At 34.0% G+C, this 22359-nt stretch overlaps 2 non-coding genes across 2 annotated transcripts; both read right to left on the bottom strand.

Annotated features, from left to right (window-relative positions):
• Positions 1–2314: 2314 nt before the first annotated feature.
• TRNAA-CGC (transfer RNA alanine (anticodon CGC)) lies at positions 2315–2387 on the bottom strand. The gene has a single exon. It is a non-coding gene; the product is annotated as a tRNA-Ala (tRNA).
• Positions 2388–2930: 543 nt separating this feature from the next.
• TRNAQ-UUG (transfer RNA glutamine (anticodon UUG)) lies at positions 2931–3002 on the bottom strand. Its single transcript has one exon. It is a non-coding gene; the product is annotated as a tRNA-Gln (tRNA).
• Between the last annotated feature and the right edge of the window lie 19357 nt (positions 3003–22359).

Raw genomic sequence — 22359 nt, forward strand, 5'->3', positions numbered from 1 at the left:
GTGGGACATCTAACACATAGCTATTAGAAGCTTGATGGAAGCTTAGCTACATGTTCATCTGTTTGGTCCCCAAGCTCATCTCTCAATCCCCTTCAGTTTTACACCATCTAGCTGAGATAGCAGAGCTTGGAAGTGCCTTCAGATCAGCTGCATTCTTTTCTTTTTGCTTGGGCAGCTGGAGCATGGTTTTTCAGAAGGAAATTGCATCAAGAGTTTTCACCAATGGCTGGAGGTAATTCGTATCCCTGGGCATTAAGTTTCAACGATTCCTTTGAGTTTATTCCGCATGCAGAATCGTTGTCTAAATTTTCTAACATGGGGACGATGCCCTGGAATGAGAGAAATATATTGCATCCATGTGATGTTCATGTAAGGATTAAAGGTTAGCCAGACGAGATTGTTTGGTCAAAGAGACCAGTTGGTTAGCATTATATTGCCAATATTGGGTCTCGATTTTTTTATTTTTTTTGGGTGAAAGTAGGATTTTGGGGCTTTAAATGGTACTTCAAGGTGATATGGAAAATGAAATGTTCATTACAATTAAGGGTTTTCCACTGGCTAGAACTTGGACAATAATGTTTTCACCTGGAACAAGGTTGAAGAAGAGAGTATGCATCATTTGCTTATATTCTGTCCTTTTCTCGCTATTCAAGTTTTGGAAAGATATAGAGGGGCTTACAAGATATGTTTGTAGGGTCCTCTTGCAGAAGACTGATTAAATCATTGGTGTGAAAATCATACTGTGAAGAGGTTTGAAGCTTTACTTACTATCATTCCCTGGGGAATTTAATTAGCTTATTTGAGAATAAATTAACCCTAATAATCCAATGTACATAGCAAGGACTGAACACTCTTAGTTTTTTCAAACAGTTGAAAGATAACAAACCCCCCAGATTTTTACCCAAGATAGATTGTTGTGGAACTAATTGATAAATCAATGGCTTAGGATTTTTTTTGATGATAGCTGGTGGAATAATTTTCTTTAAGAGGTGCTTATTTTTTCAGTCTAAAGCCGGTCTCGAGAAAGAACTAACCATTAACAAATTTCAGAGTTCAATTAACAATTTTTCAAAGCTTATGACCTTAAAGTTGACTCTCTTTCTTGCTGATGAAAAAATGTGTAAACAACATCCAAATTTATGTGATTCATAAATGGTAATAAACTAGATGAAGAGTGCATGCACTATGGAAAGGCAAATGTTAAGATCGATTTTGAGGAAGTCTAGTTCATCACAAAACAATTTTACCATCTCTTTTCAACATGTGTAACAGGAAAAGGATTGAGATGACAGATGGTCTTTCCAAAACTGTTAAAGATCCATTTTAAGTCGAGTTCATCACAACCAATCTCTTTTCAACATGAGTACAGGGAAAGGATTGAGATGGCAGATGGTCTTTCCAAAACTACTTTCTGGTTGATTCCTGGTCGTTGGCACATTATTCAAGAGGAACGTGGTCTCTCAATTGACTGTTTTCATCCCTTTTTTCCTTTAAGTCGTCTGCTCTGCTCTTTTTGAACTTTAAATCAGTCATTTTTGGAAAGTTAATGATCTGTTTTGTTTGTTGTGCTGCGAATTTTTACACATGAAATTTTCTGTATAAAATTATTGCCATAACGGGACTATTTTGTTCTGGTCATATGAGCTTACAAACTTCTGGTTTGTTGATTTTTGTCTGGGAGATAGCCGGGAAGAATCATGTAAAAATACAGAGAGAGAGATTAGCAAAGCAAAAAAGAGAAGATATAGAGCAAATTTTTTGAGCAACGAAAAGTTGTCAACATTTTGGTATCTCTTTTGTTTGTTGTGCTGGGAACTTTTACACATGAAATTTTCTGTATGAATCCTTGCTATAAGAAGAATGTTTTGTTCCGGAAATAGTGGCCATATGAGAACAAAAAATTCTGGTCGATTGATTTTTTTCTTCTAGTCTGGGAGACTTCCGTAAAAATATACAGAATTAGCAAGGGAAAACTGGGAGATAGTCTGGGAGACTTCCGTAAAAATACACAGAATTAGAAAGGGAAAAAGAAATAGTCTTGCAGACTTCCGTAAAAATACACAGAATTAGCAAGGGAAAACTGGGAGATAGTCTGGGAGACTTCCGTAAAAATACACAGAATTAGAAAGGGAAAAAGAAATAGTCTTGCAGACTTCCGTAAAAATACACAGAATTAGCAAGGGAAAACTGGGAGATAGTCTGGGAGACTTCCGTTAAAATACACAGAATTAGAAAGGGAAAAAGAAAAGATGAGCAGCGAAAACCAGTGAACAGGAATCAGAGAAATGAAAACAGTAGTAATGACCGGAAACAGTGGAGATGCGGGGAATCGAACCCCGTGCCTCTCGCATGCGAAGCGAGCGCTCTACCATATGAGCTACATCCCCTTTGAAATGAAGAGCAATAAATTAAGGGATTTGAGCCGCTAGTCTATGTGGTTGCCTCGGATAACAAGGGTTCAATTTTGGCGTTGTCTAACTATTTTTCCATGTAAAAGTACAGCTAGAGATCCTACCGCGAGTCGAACTCAGGTCGCTGGATTCAAAGTCTCAAGCAATTTCAGGCGCTAGTCTACGTGGTTGCCTCGGATAGCAAGGGTTCAACTTTGGCGTTGTCTAACTATTTTTCCGTGTAAAAGTACAGCCAGAGGTCTTACTGGAAGTCGAACCCAGGTCACTGGATTCAAAGTCTCAAGCAATTGCAGGCGCTAGTCTACGTGGTTGCGTCGGATAGCAAGGGTTCAACATTGTCGTTGTCAAACTATTTTTCCATGTAAAAGTACAGCTAGAGGTCCTACCGAGAGTCGAACCAGGTCGCTGGATTCAAAGTCTCCAGCAATTTCAGGCGCAAGTCTACGTGGTTGCATCGGATGGCAAGAGTTCACCATTGGCGTTGTCTTACAATTTTTCCATGTAAAATTACATAACAGAAGGTCCTACCGGGAGTCGAACCCAGGTCGCTGGATTCAAAGTCCAGAGTGCTAACCACTACACCATAGAACCCCACATGAAAGGAGGGGATTATATTCATTCTGAACAAAGAATGTTTGCACAAGATAAGAATGTTCATTGCACTCTAGGGTTTTAAAATACCTCCACGGACGGCACTCTAGGGTTTTAAAATACCTCCACGGACGGCACCTGGTTAAACCTGCGTGGACAAATTTCTCCCCATGGATATAATGAGACCTGACTTCTGTCTGTGTTAAGGTCTTGTTTATTTCTCCACGGCTTTTAGCAGGATTTGAACCTGCGCGACCAGAACTTCTCATTGTTTTTTGGGATTTTTTTCAACTGTTGACCGCAGGATTGGAACACGCATGGACACATAATTCTCTTAGCTGGCCGAAACAAGTGGTGGTGTCTTCTCCAGAGGGCTTCACTTGGTGATCCTGTCGTCTTCTTGGAACCATGGCGGTGGCTATCTGGGGAGGTTTTGCATCGACGTGTGTATATGCTGACCTTTTAAAAATAATATATTTCGGAAGTTTATAAACACAATTTTTTTTTTTTTAAATAAAACATAATTAGAGCGTAGTTTTAAAAATGGAGATAAGTAGTCCGCTTAAGGGCCTGAGATTAAATGGTTAGCAAGAGTTGTGTCAGAGTTGGTGGGAGCCTCTAAGGAGAGCGGGGCAATCGGTAAACTATTTGATTTGTGGGTTAAAATTTAAAAGTATTATTGGTCGGTTATATTAATTTTGGGAGTATCTTAATATTTATTTTTAAAGTTATTTAGCCTGAGTTGAAATATGTTTAGATTTATTTATTTATTTATTTATTTATTTATTTATTTATTTATTTTTTTTTTTTTTTTTTTTTTCTTCGTGTGGTTCACGGGGCACCAGAGGTGGGCCGCTACATCCACGTAGAGAAGCGGGGCAACTCCCCGAAGGGAACTGCCGTTCGGCCGTTTCAGACCTGACCCCGAGGAGGTTTGATCCCGTGACCTCTCAAACCGGGAGAGTACTATCAACGGGAACTCAACCATTTGAGCTAACCCTGGGGGCTTTGAAATATGTTTAGATATTTGTCATTCAAAAATCATTATTATGTAATCACTATAATTTCTGCTGCATTTGGGCTGTGTTTTAGGTGTATAAAAAATATATTGCCTTATTAATTGAGGTTGTTTTTTTTAATTGTAGTAAATTATATTATTTTCAAAAAAAAAATATTATATGGTTATGGTTATTAGATTGATAGTTAATTTGATCTAATATAAAAAAATCAACTAATTTGATTTCCTTAGCAAATTGGACTTTATATAGATATTAGAAGCTATTGTTTTTAATTTAATATACGTTAATATTACTTAATCTTACATATTTTTAAATGTTACATGTTAATTTTATATTAAAAATTAAAGGAATTACATATCTCTTTCTCATTATTGCCATTGGTTTTTTAATTTATTTTTTAACAATCAATTTTGCTTTTGTTTTTGGACATTGAATATTTTATTATATACAACATTAAAATATTTTCTTTCTATACATAAATTACTTAATTATAATTGGCTATAAAGTGGTCTTGAGCATGGTGGCCACCCTAGAGGGAGAGTTTACTCTAGAGGGAGAGTTGCCTTAGACGTGTGTATATGGTCATTTTTCTAAAGATTTCATTTTTGAAGTTATGAAGGAACATACCTTTTTTGTAATATAAATGTAATATGTTTATATGTTTCTAGTTGGTCCCTTCGACAACATAAGGTTAAATGGTTAACAACATTGTCTCAAGTTTGAATGGTTGGGTTTGAAAGCGTTGGAAGAAGTCTTTTCACATAGAGCAAGGTATTAAGTAATAAAAGTAGAAGATGTACAATGTTGTGTTGAAATTATTATTTGCTTTTCATATAAAATTTAAAATTGTTTTGGCTTGATTGAGTATAATTCAATGTTACATGAGTTAACACATTGTACACTTAGGTGTTTCTTCAAACAATTAGGCATGAACACGAGGATGTTTGGATATATATTAGTGGAACACTATTATTAAGCATTAATTAGAATTTTCATTGCATCTTAGCCACGTGTGAGGTACACAAAAAGGCACTACTCTAATAACATAAAGAGCTTGTGTAATATGCACACTTGCACTAGATTCGACATTGATGGGACATTCTCAATGGATTTTTATTCCACTTGGTAAAAAAATGTAATCGGTCCAAAGTTCAAAAATGTGTATTTGTTTCTTCTTTGAATGTATGAAATTATAATATAATTTATTTAGTTGGTTTCTTCAATCGAAGGACGGACTTAAGTATTAGTGCTCTAACATTGTTTACGTGTCCTTACCCATTTGAGTCAATCTTTAGAAATTGTCAATCATCGCAATTTCATACAAACAATTTTATTGGGAATCCCTTGTTGGGGAAAAGTGGCCTCTAACAAAATCAAAGTGAGATATCACACAATTTGTTTTTATTTTCAATGGTGGTGCACACCACCTAATTATACCATCCATTACCACTTGATGATACCATATGATGTATTATCTACAACCTTCCTTCCAATGTTATTTAGCATTAGGTCATTGGCCATAATCAAAGGATCTCTCCTCCTTTTGAAATTCCATTCAATGGACAATCCATCAGACCCTTTTGAAAGATTAGGCCCCTTTCAAAATATTTGCTTATGAAAAAACCATTAAGCCCTTTGAAAGGTTAGGCCACTTTTGAAACTTTTGCTCAATGGCATGCTCATCAAGATCTTTCAAGAAAATTTCCCAACTTTCAAGAGGCAAAGCAATTAGGCCTTTTTAAAAGATTTCATTGAGCACTTTTGGATGATGCGGTCAAGAACTTCCAAAAGATTACCCTAATAGACCATCAAGCACCTTTGAAAGATCAATACAAGTCCTTCAAAGGTCAATACATCAAACCTCTTCAAAAGATACCATAACTTTCAAAAGAGTTTCCCAGTAAATCACTTGGACTCTTCAAAATGTTATATGGCACTTTCAAAACATTAACCCAATAGGTTATTAGGGCTCTTTTAATTAAAGATTGAAACGTCTCCTTCAAAGGTCAAGGCCATTAAGCATCTTTAAAAGATGCCTTTGGTCGCTTTTTGAAGATAATCTAAATGGGCCATCGTGCCTCTTCAATTTTTTATCCCACTTCCAAAAAATTCAAATAATAACCTTAAAATATCCTAATAGGCCTTTGGATGCTTTTGAAATATGCCCATTGATATATTTTAAAGGAACTTCTTAATAGGTGATTGGGCCTTTCCTAAAGATGGTCATTAACTAAACTAACACTTTCAAAGCATTTGTAAAATAGGTCATCGAACCCTTTTGAAACATGGTAATCAAGCACTATTGAAAAAAGTTCCCATTAAGCCATTAGGCCTTCTTCAAAAGTCCCCCCCGGCAAGCCTTCAAGGAAATAAAGTAGACAAAGGCCATTAAGCCAAAATTCAAGAAGGCCCATTTGTCATATTTGAATAATTGCAAGCAGACATGACAAAGGGTGAAACAATGGTCGTTTGATGTTGTCATTTAAAATTTTGCAAAGGGCCTCTACTTTTGATAATAAACAAACCTTTAGGCTTAAAATATTCTTTGAACTATAAAGTTGGAAGACGTATAATGTTATTGCTTGATGATCAGGTTTGGCATGCAAATACACCATCACAAATATGTAATTCGAAGTACACATACCTTCAATAATGGAAGTTGAATGCATAAGAAATAATTGAACCCGGACTCTCAGGTAATTTGAACACAAAAACATGTCAAGAACTAAATTATGCTAAGCATGCACAACATGTAATGATGTATTCAATTTCCATCACATTCATATGAAAAATATGACTTGATTTCCAAATTAAAACAAAGAATTAAATCACAGAGATGGAAAAATTATCTTTGAACAAGTTGGTCCAAGGAAATTGATTATTGGCAAATGATTTTACACTCAACCATAGGTAGTCCTTTGTTGATGCCATCCCCAAGCTAAGCTATGAGACCATTAGGGAAAACGAACTAGTCTAGAATATTTAGGTCACTCACACAACCCAATAACTCTCAATTTCATCTAAGAAAATCACTAGAAAATTCTTTGGAGAGCTTCTTCACTCTAGTGTTCATTAAAGTCTATTAAGGAGTCCAACTTACTCATTTCCTTTAGGAAAACCCAATAAATTTTATCTTGCCTCTTGAACACTACACATTCAACAATCTATAGGAAATGGGAAGGGTTTCCTATCAACCTAGCCTCTATGCTCCTCCATAGCTCTCTATATGTCTCGTTGGTTCATCCTCTTCTCTTCCTTACATCTCCTTAGTCACTTATAGGCTACCCTAGAACAATGCTTCTATGCATAACATGAGAATGCATGAGAGTGCCTCATTGAGTTGGATGAATGGTATGAGAGAATGCATGAGGGTAGTGAAATAATGAACAAATTTTCTCCAATTTGCATGATGCAAGTGCATGTGAAAAGAGATTCTTCTAAATTCCATGTGGATCAAATTCTTGCAAGGATGGAGTCTCATACACTCCTCAATGCTTGTACTCAATGCCTACATCTTGATAACTATATAAGATGAACTTCCCTACCAATCATCCCCTACATTGAATGATTGGTGGTTGGAGTTTTTAATAAGGTACATGGTGAAAATATCAAGATTAAAAATTAGGAAACTTAGAAAACTTATGAAACTTGAGGTTATTTGTGAATTCATTGGATCCCCCTTTCCTCTTCCCCCTTAATGGACTCATAGATCCTCTCATGCTCTTAGCAACCAACCTTTGACCTTTTATATGATTTTTTGAAATGATATTTTCATATCTCAGGAGTACCATAGCAAGTCTATCTCATGGCATAACAAAAGCACATTTATTGAAAATACATGTCTAGACATTCACTAGTGACACCTTGGCTTTGAGCTCCGCTCTAGGAATTTATGAAATATATTTACATTAAGTAATTTGTATAACTTAACTTCTATCATTACACTCATTTATTTGCAAAATGATTTAAAACATCCAAATAATCAAAAACTAAATATTACATAATTGGGATATAAGGATATAAATAAATGACATTAAATAATTAAATAAATTCATCCAAAAAATTATGGAATAAAAATATTTTAAATTTAGATCTCAAATTAATAAATTTCACCCCTAATTTCCTTTAGAAACTTCGGAAATTCAAACTTTTAAGAAACTTAGATTTGTTAGGAAAATTTGACTAGTGAAAGTGTCAGGGTTACTTAGCCAACAATGGTGGTTTTGGTTTCCCATGGTTTTATATCCACATATTGCATGTAATAAAGTCTTTAAAAGACTTGGGAAGACTTCATTGTAATGTGTCAGGGAGGTGAGTGATGAATTCTCGCCTGGCTGGCTTGGCCGAGTTTTGGCAAAGGGACTAAAAGAATATCATGTTCGTTGGTTGTTTTGTGAGTGGGGTTTTGTAGGATAAAATTGTGTTTGTGAGTGTGTGTGTGTATGTGTTTTTTTGGCTAGCGAATGTATCTTTCTTAGCTAATTTATCTTGGTAATTTTTAACATAGCATTAGAGCCATGAGGTGAGATAAAAGCCTAGAGAGATTCTTGATGGGTGTTGATCAACATTGTGAGAATGACAAGAGCCATGGATATGTGCGAGGGGTACAAGAAAACCCATGTGAAGCATCCTACTAATGCACACAAAGTACTTGGGAGAATGCTTCAATGAGATGATTTATCATGGTTTGTTTATATTTTATTAGGGGTTAAATGGGCGACATATGGAAGAGAGAGAAGTAAGTTGTGCATTGTAAACAAAAAAAGTAAAAAATAAAAAATTATAATGGAGTTGAAAATTTTACATGTAAATGGGCATACTATTATAAGACATAGTAAGACATGCTTGCCCCTTGGAAATTACAGATAAAATTTGGAGTTAGACCTAGGTGATAAGGGCCATGTTGAATTACCAAATACCCTAGATGTAAACTTTGAAGGGGGTAAGACGAGGTGAGTTGTGTTGACTCATATAGCTGGTTTGGCTAGATTTGGTCGAGGGAAGCCAAAGTCAATGTTTAAAGAGGGATTGTTAGATAAACTTGACTTGACGAAAGAGCCAAAGTTACTTGGTCAATATTAGTGGTTTTAGACACATATTTTTGGTTGTCCATGGTTTAATTACGCCTTTAAAAGGCTTGGGAAGACTTTGTTATAATGCATTTTATTGGTGAACAATAATAGAAGATTCTAGCTAGTTTTTTAGATAGTGATATTTTTCCATAATAAACATTGTATTTTTTATTTATGTGTTTTTTTGGTTGCTGGTAAATTTATCTTTTTTTTTTAATTAATTTCTATTGATTATTTTTAACAAGATCTGTAAATTATTTTGCACTAAGAGAGTAGCCAAATTAATAAACAAAATATAAAAGGTTCTAGATTATTAAACAAACCCTAAATAAAATAACCAAAATTTAATGAATCACCTTACAACAAGATAAATAAATTACGATTAGAAAAATCAGACCAATTACCAATTTTGGAAAAAACAATTGTAATTTTTATAAAAAATAAAGAAAAATATAAAAATTGAACTTTTTTTGTTAGTTAGCTTATGTAATTTCTAAGATGATTGGTAGGCCTAACCTATGGCTTTAGTAGCCATGATGCAGGGGCATCTAAGGTGTCAAAATTATTGTACCTAAGTTGGGCCACACTAGCCCTTAGCATGGTTGGATTTTTTCCCATAAAATTTTGAATGGGTAACCTTTACACCAGGAAGTGCCTTAACATAACACCCTCTCACTATTTTCTCTATACCTCGTAGGAAAAAAGTGAAATTTACAGCAAAAATAGGTTTGTTGACTTTCCCTGATCTTGGGTTTAGGTTAGAATATTAAAATATCTGATGCTACCAAACCAAGAATCTCAACAAGAACTACTTTGCACAATGGAAAATATAAAGTAGTAAATCACATATACACAAGTATACACAATTTTTAACAAATATTGTACAATAATGTACAACCCAATGTTCGTTATATTAAACCAATCTGAATAATACAATAGTATATGGAATATAAGATACAATGACAATCTTCACTACAACTTCTATGTCGTATCTTGTCCTGCTGGTCCTTCACTTCTGTATTGTTGTCCAACTACCCCTTACTCCTTCAAAGGACAACACATAGAGACTCCAGTAGGGCACCCATGTAACACTACTGCAAGTAACTTCTGCTGCATTTACACAGGTTGATCCAATCTTCTCGATAGGCTGGCCAATCCTTGAACTCCAATATGCCAATCTAGCAGTCACTTTTATCCATCAAAGTGTTGCACATTAGGCACCAAAATTCACCCAATCTTCAACTCTCTTTGTCAATTCAAGATTGTTTGTCTAGGGCTACTTTGGGTAGCCAACACACTTCCCTCCACCAAATCAATGGCTCCCAATACTTCATTGTGAGATCTGCACCTTTTGAGGCTATCAATCACCCAAGTCACCTTCAACGTATGGCTCCCACAGGCTGCATATAAACACGATCCAAATCTGATCCAAGACTTGGATCCAACACCTACAAACATACACCAAAATACATACCTCTGCTTACTGTTTGAGGCTTTTCCTTCTATTGTTGACTTCGGTCTAGTTAGGGCAAGACAACAGTCCCTTCCAACCCTAATCTCTAGCCCAGAAATGCTCTCCATTGTTGCGAGTATCCTTTATTGGGAGTTTGACCCTCTACACTGCAATTTTGGCAGTTTCTTTTCCTTAAAACAAACTTGTTCCTCCCTTTATGACATCGGCATCCTACAGGAATCGTGAACAAGCCTGCAGTAGCCTCTTTTGAGGATTGTCCACCCTCAACCGAACCCTCAAAGAGACTTTCCTTCCTCAGCCTTCTAGCCCACCTCATCGGCCCTCCTTCCAGCAACTCGGTCCTCCTGAAATGACCTCAAAATAGCCCTTCAAACCCTTGTTGGTATGCCTTCCTTGTTATGGCCTAGAACATAAGTATTATCCCTCTCCAACGAGCTTTTATCTTGTGATGTGTTTCACAAATGGATTCTTTTAAGTGTCCTCCATCACCTTCTATATATACACATAAGAAGGGTTTCTCAAAATGCCCTTTATGAGCTTGTCCAACTGTCAAGAGGCTTATTTAACTCAAGCTGACCTTGACACATATGGTGCAAACCCACTCCATAACTTCAAACATGCATATCTCCATCTCTACAACTCAGAATTAGGTGATATTCATTGCGTCCTATTTGTCTCGACAAGAGTTATCATCCTCATTAATCGCATGTCAAAATGTGCTCATGGTTTTAGCCCAAAACACGATGGGTGAAAATCCCCAACCTTGGGTTCCAAGCCCACAAGTGACTCTTGTGGCACTTTTCCCTCCAAACCATAAACGCTAGGGCTTGGATTACCCCCCAAACTACTCAAAAATCAACACTCCCTCTTAGTGAGGGAGGTACTTCCAAGACTAGGAAGTAACTCATCATCATCATCACTACTCGCAACACTTTCCCAACTCTTGGCGCTCACCACTACAACAATCCCTGAAGCATGAACTATGCCTCTCTCAAAAGTGTCGTTGTCACTGGAAATATCTTCCTTCTTCTTCTTTTCTTGTATCATTTTCCAATCCTTCCATGATTCCTTCTTGGTAGATGTGGAAACACCCTTGCTCCTTATTGACCATGCATTCTTCTTGGGTTGCAAAGTCTCCCTCTGAATCTGCAAGCTCCCACTAGAACTCGACTCCCTCTGAGTCTCTGGAATCTAGACCTTCTTCTTGGGAACCTGTACCTACTCCTCTGAAGCCTACACATGAAAATGCTTCTCTGGAACCTGCACCTGCTCCACCTGCTTCTTCCCATGATCCATAGGCTTTCCCGTTAGCCTGTACAAACCATGCACTCTAACTCTAAGCACAATCCCTTCAAAGCTAAAGCCTCTAGGTTTGAGTCTTACCTTCCCATCTTGGAACAAGACCTCAAACCCCTTCTTCACGATCATCGAGATAGATATCATGCTATATCTGAGTCTTGGTACAAACAATACGTCCTGGACCTGCATCACACGTCCCGTCTCCATTCTGATTGGCACAACTCTCGATCCTTGGATCTCCTTCTAACTCTTCTCGCCCAACACCATGTGCAACTTCGAGTCCCATTCATATAGAATCTCAAAAACGTCCTGGGACCTTGTCAAATGTTTTGTCGCACCATTGTCCACTTACCATCCATCCTCATTGATAGTACCCTGCGAGAAATGAGAGATCGTAGCAAATTCCTCCTCCTCCAACCTCCTAGTGAGAGCATCTATCTCAACATAAGTGGAAACACCGACAACCTTCTTTCCTTTCTTCTTCTCGTCATCTCCCTTCTTCTTCATTAGACATCTCGATAAAAACTGACCCATCTCGCCATAGTTGAAACACTTGACTTTACTCAAGTCCTTCTTCTTCTTACCCTTAATTCGTGCTACAAGTGCCATTTCATCCTCTGAAGCCCTCTTCTTCTGATGAAGATCCTCGTCTCGCAACTCTTCCTGATTGGAGTTGTCCCACAACCTATTCTAGTCTGGAAACCTCTCTTTGGCAAGAATCCCTTTAATGAAGGGCTTCCATTCCTCGATGAACCTTTTCAAAGCAATCCTCACCATATCAGAATCTGAAATAATAACGTCGACGACAGCAAGCTCATCTTTGACCCGAGACAATCTCGTCAGATACGAAGTCACGTCTTCACCTTGTATCATCTTGGTGGACTTCAACTTATCCTCCAATACCACTACTTAATTCTCATTATTATTCTGGAACAAATTCTAAAGAGCCATCCACATCTCATGTGCAGTGTTCTTCCTGGACAAATGATGTATTAGGGAATCCTTCACACCATCAAGAATGATCAATCTCACCCTCGTATCCAAATACTTATACACTTTCATCTCCTTTAGATCAGTTGGCTTCTTTTATGGCTTTCTCGACGAACTACCAGATCGTGTCGACTTGCAAGATCAAATTGATCATTCCTTCCATGGAATATAGTTGGACAACCCATCCAACCTGTCCTCATATTGGATACCAACCTACAACTTCGACATTATCATCTACAATGTGACCAACTCCCTCTTAAGTTGTACTTCGTTGTGCACAAATTTGATTAACTGACTTCCAAAGTAGCTCAGACATGCTCTAATACCATGTCGACTTTCCACGATCTTGGGTCTAGGTTAGAATCTTAAAATCTTTGATGCTACCAAACCAAGAATCTCAACAAGAACTACTTTACACATTGGAAAATATAAAGCAGTGAATCACATATGCACAAGTATACACAATTTTAGACAAATATTGTACAATAATGTACAACCCAATCTTCATTATATTAAACCAATCTAAATAATACAACATTCTATGGAATACAAGATACAATGACAATCTTCACTGCAACTTCTATTTCGTATCTTGTCCTGCTAATCCTTCGCTTTCGTATTGTTCTCTACACTACAACAAAACCCTGTGATTAACGCCCCGTTTTGCTTCCTTTTTTTCGTCTAGAGCCCATTTTTTGTGCTATTTGTGTCCATTTAAAAAATTTGGTGCAAAACTTGATGCAAAATTTGCACCGAGTTTTGAACCAAGTCTTACACCAAGTTTAACACCAGGTATTGTAATAGGTTTTTCACCAGGTTTTACATCAGGTTTTACGCCAGGTTTTATGCCAAGTTTTGTGTCATCCATTGCACCATGTTTTGCATCAAGTTTGGCACCTAATTTTGTTTCACCTACTTTTGCATCCACTTTTTGCGCCTACACTTGCATCAACTTTTGCATCATCTCTTGCACCCTCTTTTGCATCATCTCTTGCATCCTATTTTGCATACTTTTTTAAATCATTTTTTTGCATCATTTTTTGCATCCACTTTGTGCCAAGTTTTGCATCGAGGTTTGTGTTTAGTTTTTCATCCACTTTTGTTGCATCCACTTTTGCATCTTGTTTTGCATCCATATTTACATCCTCTTTTGCATCTATTATTGTGTTCACTATTGCATCCAATTTTCTTGTGCCATAATTTGCACCTAGTTTGGAAGCTCCCTTTGCATTCATTTTTGCTTCTAATTTTGCATCCTTAAATACATCTAGGTTTTCATTGACTTTTACATCTATTTTTGCATCCCTTTTTGTATCCACTTTTGCGTCAGGATTTGCATAAGCTTTTGTGTCTCATTTTGTGTTTGTTTTTGCATCGAATTTTGTTGCATCAACTTTTGCATCTTATTTTGCATCCGTTGTTACACCCATGTTTACGTCCACTTTTGCATCCTTGTTTGCATCATCATTTGCTTCTTTTTTTGCATCTATCATTACATCCACTTTTGTTGTGCCACAATTTGCGCCATGTTTTTCACTTATTGTTGTACCCATGTTTGCTTCCAGTTTTGCATCCATGTTTGCATCCTCTTTTGCATCAAATATTGCATCTCTTTTTGCATCCACTTTTGTGTTGGATTTTGCGTCTATTTTTGTATCTTAGTTTGCATCTACTTCCATTGCATCGATATTTTACATCCAATTTTGTTTCTCCTATTGCACCCATGTTTGCATCCCACTTTTACATCCCTTATTACATCTTGTCTTGCATCTAAATTTGCATCTTCTTTTTGTCTGTTGTTACATCCACTTTCACATCCACTTTTATTATGCCACAATTTGTGCCATACCTTGTGCCTACCGTTGCAACCCACATTTGCTTCCACTTTTTCATCCTCTTTTGCGTCCAAGTTTGCATCAAATATTGTTTATGTTTTTTGCATCTCATTTTGCATATAATTTTACATCCACTTCTGATGTGTCCACTTTTGCATCTAATTTTGTGTCAATTGTTTCATCCATGTTTGGTCCATGTTTACATCCCTTATTGCACCCAACATAGTTATCGATCAAACGAGAAAATGAACGGAGTTGTCTATAACGCGACTTTTTGAAAGCTTTTCCGGCGGATTTTTCCGGTCGAAATCCGGCAAGAATTATTGGAATCGCAAGTTTGATAGCTAGTTTCTGCACAATGAAAGCGTCCCAGGGGTTTTTCAGGGTGCTGAATCCAAATATGCAGTTAAAAAACCATTTTAACTGCAAGAAATCAAGATTTGACATCAATTTCTTCGCCGGATTCCGTCACCGGAATCTTCAAAAAGTCGCATAATAGACAACTCCAAAATGAACTGGTACCCATTTTTTTGAGGTAGCAAAAAATCACCCGATTTTGAAAAGTGGTGATGCCAGAATACATTTTTCTTTCAACATATTTTTAGCACTTTAAATTTTCTTATGTATCAAGTATGAACAATTTTTTTAAATGTTAGTGATTTTCATATTGATTTTGAAAAGTGCTGATGCAGCATCAACACATTTTTTTAAAGAGTTTATTTTTGACACTTCAATTTTTTTTTATGTAGCAAGTATGAACACCTTTTTAAATGTTAGTGATTTTCATCTTGATTTTGAAAAGGGTTGATGCAGCATCAACCCTTTTTGTTTAGAGGGCTTATTTTTTATACTTTAAATTTTCTAATGTATTAAGTGTGGATATTTTTTTTTAAATGTTTGTGATTTTCATGTTGGTAATAAAACATAAAAATAAAAAATAAAAAACATGACCAAAAAACTCAAATAATAAAAATATATATATATAAAAAAAACTAAAAAAACACCCATAAAAATGTAAAATAAAACAAAATTAAATTGTAAAAAAAAAAATTAATAATAATAATAATAATAATAATAATAATAATAATAAATATTAAATATTAAATATTAAAAAATAAATACAAAGAGAGAAAATTTCAAAAAAGCATAAAATTTAAAGAAAATTTGAATATTAATAAATAAAAAATACATCCATAACATTTTTTTAAGTTAAAATAAATAAAATACAACCACCAAATAATAATAATAATAATAATAATAATAAAATGAAAAAAAAAATATTAAAAAAAAAAAAAATTAAAAAATGTTAAACTAAAAAACTAAAAAAATTTGATAAAAAATTAAAACAAAAGAATAAAAAAAAATTTGAAAAATAAAAAATACAAAACATTAAAAAAAAAATAAAAAAAAAATATTGAAATTAAAAAGCAAAAAAAAAAAAAAATCAAAACCAAACAATTAAAAACATAAAAAAAAAAAAAAAAAAAAAAAAAAAAAAAAAAAAGTTAAAAAAATTATTAAAAAAAAAAAAATTAAAATTAAAGAAAGAAAGAAAGAAGAAGAATTGAAAAACAATAGTTCAAAAAAAAAAAAAAAACTTTCCAGCCAGCCCCGAGTAGGGTTGGCCGCGGGGACGGGCGGGGAGGCAGATGCATGCAACTCGCCTCCTCGCCCACGCCTGTGGCTAACCCTGCCATGGTTGGCTAAAAAATGCTTTTGTTTTGTTGTTGTTGTTTTTATTATTATTATTATTAACTTTTTTTTGTTAGTTTTATATATATATATATATATATATATAATTTAGTTATTTATTGTTTTATTTTGATTTTAATTTTTTTTAATGTTTTTAATTGTTTTTCTTTTTCTTTTAATTTTTAATTGTTCTTTCTTTTATTTTTATTTATTATTATTATTTAATTCAATTTAATTTTTTTGTTATGTTTGTTTGTTTTTTTTTTTTGCTTTATTTCTTGTTTTATATATGTATATAATTTTTTAACTTTTGATGTTTTTGTATTTTTTACTGTTTTTTATTTTTTATAATTTTATAATTTTTTCTTTCTTTTCTTTTGTAATATTTTTTGTGTTTGTTTGTTTGTTTGTTTGTTTTTGTGTTTTTTTTTTTGAGATATTTGAATTTTGGTTTTATTTTTTATTAATTTTTGTGTTATTTTGTTTTATTTTTTAATATTTTAATTTTTGTTTTCTTTTTTTATTAATTTTTGTGTTTTTTTATTGTTTTTATTTTATTTATTTTTCAATATTTAAAATTTTCTTTCTTTTTATTATTTTTTTGTGTTTTTTCATTGTTTTTTCTTTTTATCAATATTAAAAAAAATCTTTTGTATTATTTTTTGTGTTTTTTTTATTGTTTTTTTTTTTTTCCAATATGAATTTTTGTTTTCTTTTGTATTTTTCATTTTTATTTCTTTATACATTTATTTTTTTATTTTCATTTTTTTCTACAGGGTCTGTGTCATTGCTCGTCTAACAACCCGATCTCATTATGGGCAATTTGATAGTTGATTTTAAAATTTTCGTTATAATGAATCGAGTCTGCCCCCACAATGTATCAATTTCATGGTTGGTCTTTAAGTTTTCATTACAATGGGTCGAGTTCACCTACACCGCGTGTCAATTTGATGGTTGATTTATAAATTTTTGTTGCAATGTATCAAATTGTCTTAAGCTAAGATTTTAAAATCGTTATATATTTTGCATTAAAAAAATAAATTACTCTTGGGTGTTCATTTTTAAAGTTTTTTGTCATATTTTTTTCATAATATCATGCTTGAAATATTTTGAAAATTTGAGATTTTTTTGTAATCATGGTCTTTGGTTTTAATTGCATGGTTGAAAAATTGTCAAGATTTTAATGTTTTTCTAAGTCATGATATTTTATCTTTAATGCTATGGTTGAAAACAATTACAATTTTAAAGTTTTTTAGAGTCAAGATATTTTATCTTTAACAACATGGATGAAAATAGTTGGAACTATCAAGATTTGAGACATGATATTTTATTTTTAACATCATGTCTGAAAATTGTTGGAATTTTACAGTTTTTCAAAGTCCAGATATTTTCTCTTTAACTCCATTGTTAAAAAATGTCAAAATTGTAACTCGATTTTTATTTGTTATTCCAAAATAGACATTTTTTTTAAGGGTGTTTTTTTCATCCATTAAAAAAAAAGTTTTTACTTCCATTTAAAAAAATGTTGAAAATTTACCCTAAAAAAACCATCATTCTGGAACAAACAATTTTCATTTTTGGGTTGTTTTTTCATGCTTTTTTGGGGTTTTGGGGCTTCAGTCCCCATTTTGAGGTAATAGTTTTCGTTTAATCGGTAACTATGTTATCAAAATTTTCCTCTTTTTTGCATCAAAAATTGTGTTCTTTTTTGCGTCATTGTTGCATCCACATTTGTTTTACCACAATTCATGCTAAGTTTTATGCCTACTGTTTCACCCATGTTTGCTTCCACTTTTGTATCCGCGTTTGCATCCTATATTGTGTCCAAGTTCACATTAACTATTGCATCTACTTTTGCATCCACTTTTGTGTCAATTTTTCTATCTTGTTTTGCATCTACTTATGTTGCGTCCACTTTTCCTCCAATTTTACGTTTATTTTCCCCCTTTTTTTTGTTCCTTTTGCATTCCTTTTCCACACCCATCATATTTTCTGCATTGATGATATTTCTTATGAAATTGACAATTATGAACCACTGATGACAATGTCAATAATTATGACAATGATGATAATGAAGATGATGACAATGACATGAATTGTGATTATGATGATAAAGATGATGGTGGTTACAATGACAATGATGATGACGATGACAATGATTGTGATGATGACAATGCTAATGACCTTGGTCAATCTTCCCAATTTTTAAATGTTGTCATTGTCATAATCATAATCATTATCTTTGTCATCGTCATCCAAGTCATCATCATTATCATTATTGTCATCTAGGTCATCATCAATAACAATAATGGCATGAATGATGATGACAATGCCAATGATGATGATGTCCATGACGACGATGACAACAATGATGATAGAAATTACATTAATGATGATGATGGGGATGATGAAAATGATAATGACGATGATAATGGTAGTGATGATGATGATCATCGATCATCTCTCAAAAATAGAGTTTTTATTTCTCTTTCATATATCATGTGTCCTAATAACCCTTTTCTAGCACTCATAACATTTTTTGGGTTGATGATATTTCTTACGACACCTATAATTATGAACAATTGACGACAATGTCCATAATCATGATGATGATGACAACATGAATGATGATAATGCAATGATGACAATAATAATGACAATGATGGTGGTGATGATGATGATGATAATGAAGATGATGACAATGATTATGATGATGTCAATGACCTTACAGTCATGGATTCATGAACTTACTAGTTTCAAGATCATCTTCTGCATACATATTACTATCAGACTTTTTACATTTTTTGTCTCTCTTGGGATATTTTCCTCTTCTCAATAATATCTATTAGCTTTTCCATATACATGAGATAGAGTTAGAGGGTCACCTCATCTGTAGATGCCCCATTTATTATGAGATTCAAGGGATGTTTTATTGTCTTTATCAAGATTTGGATGGATCATTTTTTACTCTCTTTCAATACATGTCTAACTCTATTTATGAGGGAGGTCCTTGGATTTAGATATTTATATAAGGCCTTATGTGGCCTTCCCCTTTTGAACTCTTCCAAGGGGATCACCTCCTTCCATGTTTTCTTTCCTACATAGGGCCAAAATTGACAAACCAAGATTCAAACTTCTTCAACTATAAAATTGGTGATGCCTCATACCTCTTCTTGACCCCCTCAATGGGACATCTTTCTTCAAAGAGACTATTGAATATTTCCCATCATAGATCATAGGTTGGATGTCATAGGACCTATTACCCTACTTCATGTTGAGAAACCAAGTGTTAGAAGAAAATGATTGATTTATCTTAACTTGATAATTACTTATGAATGCTTTTTGGATTCTTATTACTTAGATTGTCTTCTTCATCAAGTAATTACACAAAAATTCAAAACATAAAGATCACAAGGAAACAAAGAACACCAATAATTAGGCTCCAAGCCAGGGCAAAACCCCATAAGGGGGGAAACCCAAAAATCCTTCTCTTATAGAATTAGATCAAAATAATATATACAATACCCAAGACCAAGACCAAGATTGCCACAAATATCCAAGTCAACCCTCCTCCAAGTCTCCTCCAACCAAGTCAAAGTCAATGAAAGTCAACACTGATCAAACACTCTAAAATATGGCCAAATCATAGATTTTTGGACCTGCAGTGAAGGATGAAGTTTGAACCTATAATTTTCGTAAAGAAGCCATAGAACCTTTGCACGTGTGTGCAAAAATAGGATGAAAAATTCATAGTTTATCTCTCCTTTAATTTTGGTTGTCTTTTATTCTTTTTTGGCACAAGAAACAATGTATTATGATGATAAGTGGGTAGTCTTCAGAGTGATTGAGTTTATTGATATATATACCTATCTAAGAGTTTCAAATAGCTTCCTCTCAAGCCGACTTGTTCAAGGAGGGTTGATTTGGTCTTGTGTTGATTCTTTGACTCGAAATAAAAATTATTTTACTTTTTCTTTCGAAAGTCCAACTGGGACTTGACTCAAATAATTTTTTCTTGACTCAAAATAATTTCTTTTTGACTCTATAAGCATGAAGAACATGCTTTGACCAAAATGAAATAATAATAATGAATATAATAATAAATATCAATTATAAAAATTATAGTTTATTGCATTATGAAGACCGACACTAGTTACATTTTTCAAGACTTCCTCTAAACTAGGGAGGTATTCATAATGACACAACAAAGTACTCTCAAGTTTAAATATTCATATAAGAAAGGATTTGGATTGATAAGAATCAACAATAATTTACAACATCATAGCAAACATTGTCAAAATAGCAAGGCCTTGACTAATAAGTTCTATCTCTCCATTAGATCAGAGCACAATGTTGGGAGGCATAACTTTAGACACCACTGCCTCTCTAGGCACTTACCCACTAGGATGTTATCCAGGTATGTCCTCACATGACCATTTCCTAATCCACTGTCATAAAACTTGACACCAGGAAATGTCAATCCTCATGACTATTCTTATCTTGGATTAATGTACTTGATTTATGGCGGTTAGTCCTAGTCAAAGTAAAAATTCTCAAAGAATAAAGGTCCTATATGTTTATCCAATCCACCATTCTCCCTACTTGTGTCTTTACTAGGCTTACGATTGTTAGTTCTGGCCATAGTACATGACACAGGGAGAATATGATGTCAACCCTCACTCCCTCTCAACCGAGGATACATCCACAAGCATAAGCTTTTCTCAAGAATACCCATCCTTTTCATAGAGAATAACATCATTAATTCATTTTCATCACATGAAACCTTTATGATTAAGCATTCATAGATTTGTGGCAAAATATTTCCCCTTTTGTCATTTGTGATGAAAGAAAAGCAAAAAGCAAAAGCCAAAATCATTAAAGATACACTAGAATGATGTATCTAAGTCTAAACTCTAAGGTTGAAGTCAAAAATCATGTAAATGTTATATCTATAAGTTGTGCCAAACTTATGAAAAACTCATTCCCTAAGTTCTATAAATAAGAAAAAGAAAAAAAATGAAGATAAGTCCCAATGAATGGAAACTCATGTATTCACTCCCTCTTTGGAAAACATATGAATATATACACTCCTAGTCACACTTGATCACATGTTTGTGATGGTTAAATCATGAAGTCCTCTTTTCCCCTTGCATTTTCACTTCATCATTTAAGCACCTAATTGAGGATCTAGGGAATGCTTGTTGCCTAAGGGTTTAATGTCTACTCTTAGTTTACCTATGTCACACTACGGTCAATTTATGTGATGGAGTGAAATAATTAAGTTTGTGGAGTTATTAGAATAGTGTATTAAGTTAGTCACCACACGCACATGTACTAAATCTCATTTTATCCACATGTGTGGGTTGGAGAATCATTGCTTGAGCACTTTAATGGAGGCTACTTTAGGGATTTGATGGTATGGATTACAAAATCTCTTGATAAACATTGTGATTCATCCTTTCTTTGCCTTGAGAGACTTGATAATATTGAAGTCAATCCCAATAATCCATGGAGATGGGGAGTATAAATTACTTGTGCCAACAACAGAATTGAGAAATAAAGGTTTTCCATCTGCGATATTGGATTCATAGACATTGGATACATGATAGTAGTCCTCGATGTCAATTAACTAAAATTGTATATCATGCGAAAAGAGGTAAACATATTGGTAACTTTGATGTCTTGATCATTCCAAATAATAACCATTCCACCCAAGTATCTCTAAGCATCAATCACTACTAATTTCCAATTCCTCCCCCATTTGCTAATTATATGAGGTAGAACCTCACTTAATATTTTTGTTTCTTGTATCAACATTATTGGTGGGTGCTCTGTGTACCATTTTTCTTTTAGGAGACTTTATTTTTATTTACTATTGAGGCCCCTCATATTCCATGAGACTATCTTCATGGAGAATTTACACACAAAGGAAGTAAAATGTAACTAAAAAAAAAACATGTTTCAAGATTTAAGTGT

This window comes from Pinus tabuliformis, chromosome 5_1, assembly GCF_031772625.1.
Source record: "Pinus tabuliformis cultivar Carrire ecotype Pingquan chromosome 5_1, CPIR1, whole genome shotgun sequence".
In the NCBI taxonomy this organism is placed as follows: domain Eukaryota; kingdom Viridiplantae; phylum Streptophyta; class Pinopsida; order Pinales; family Pinaceae; genus Pinus; species Pinus tabuliformis.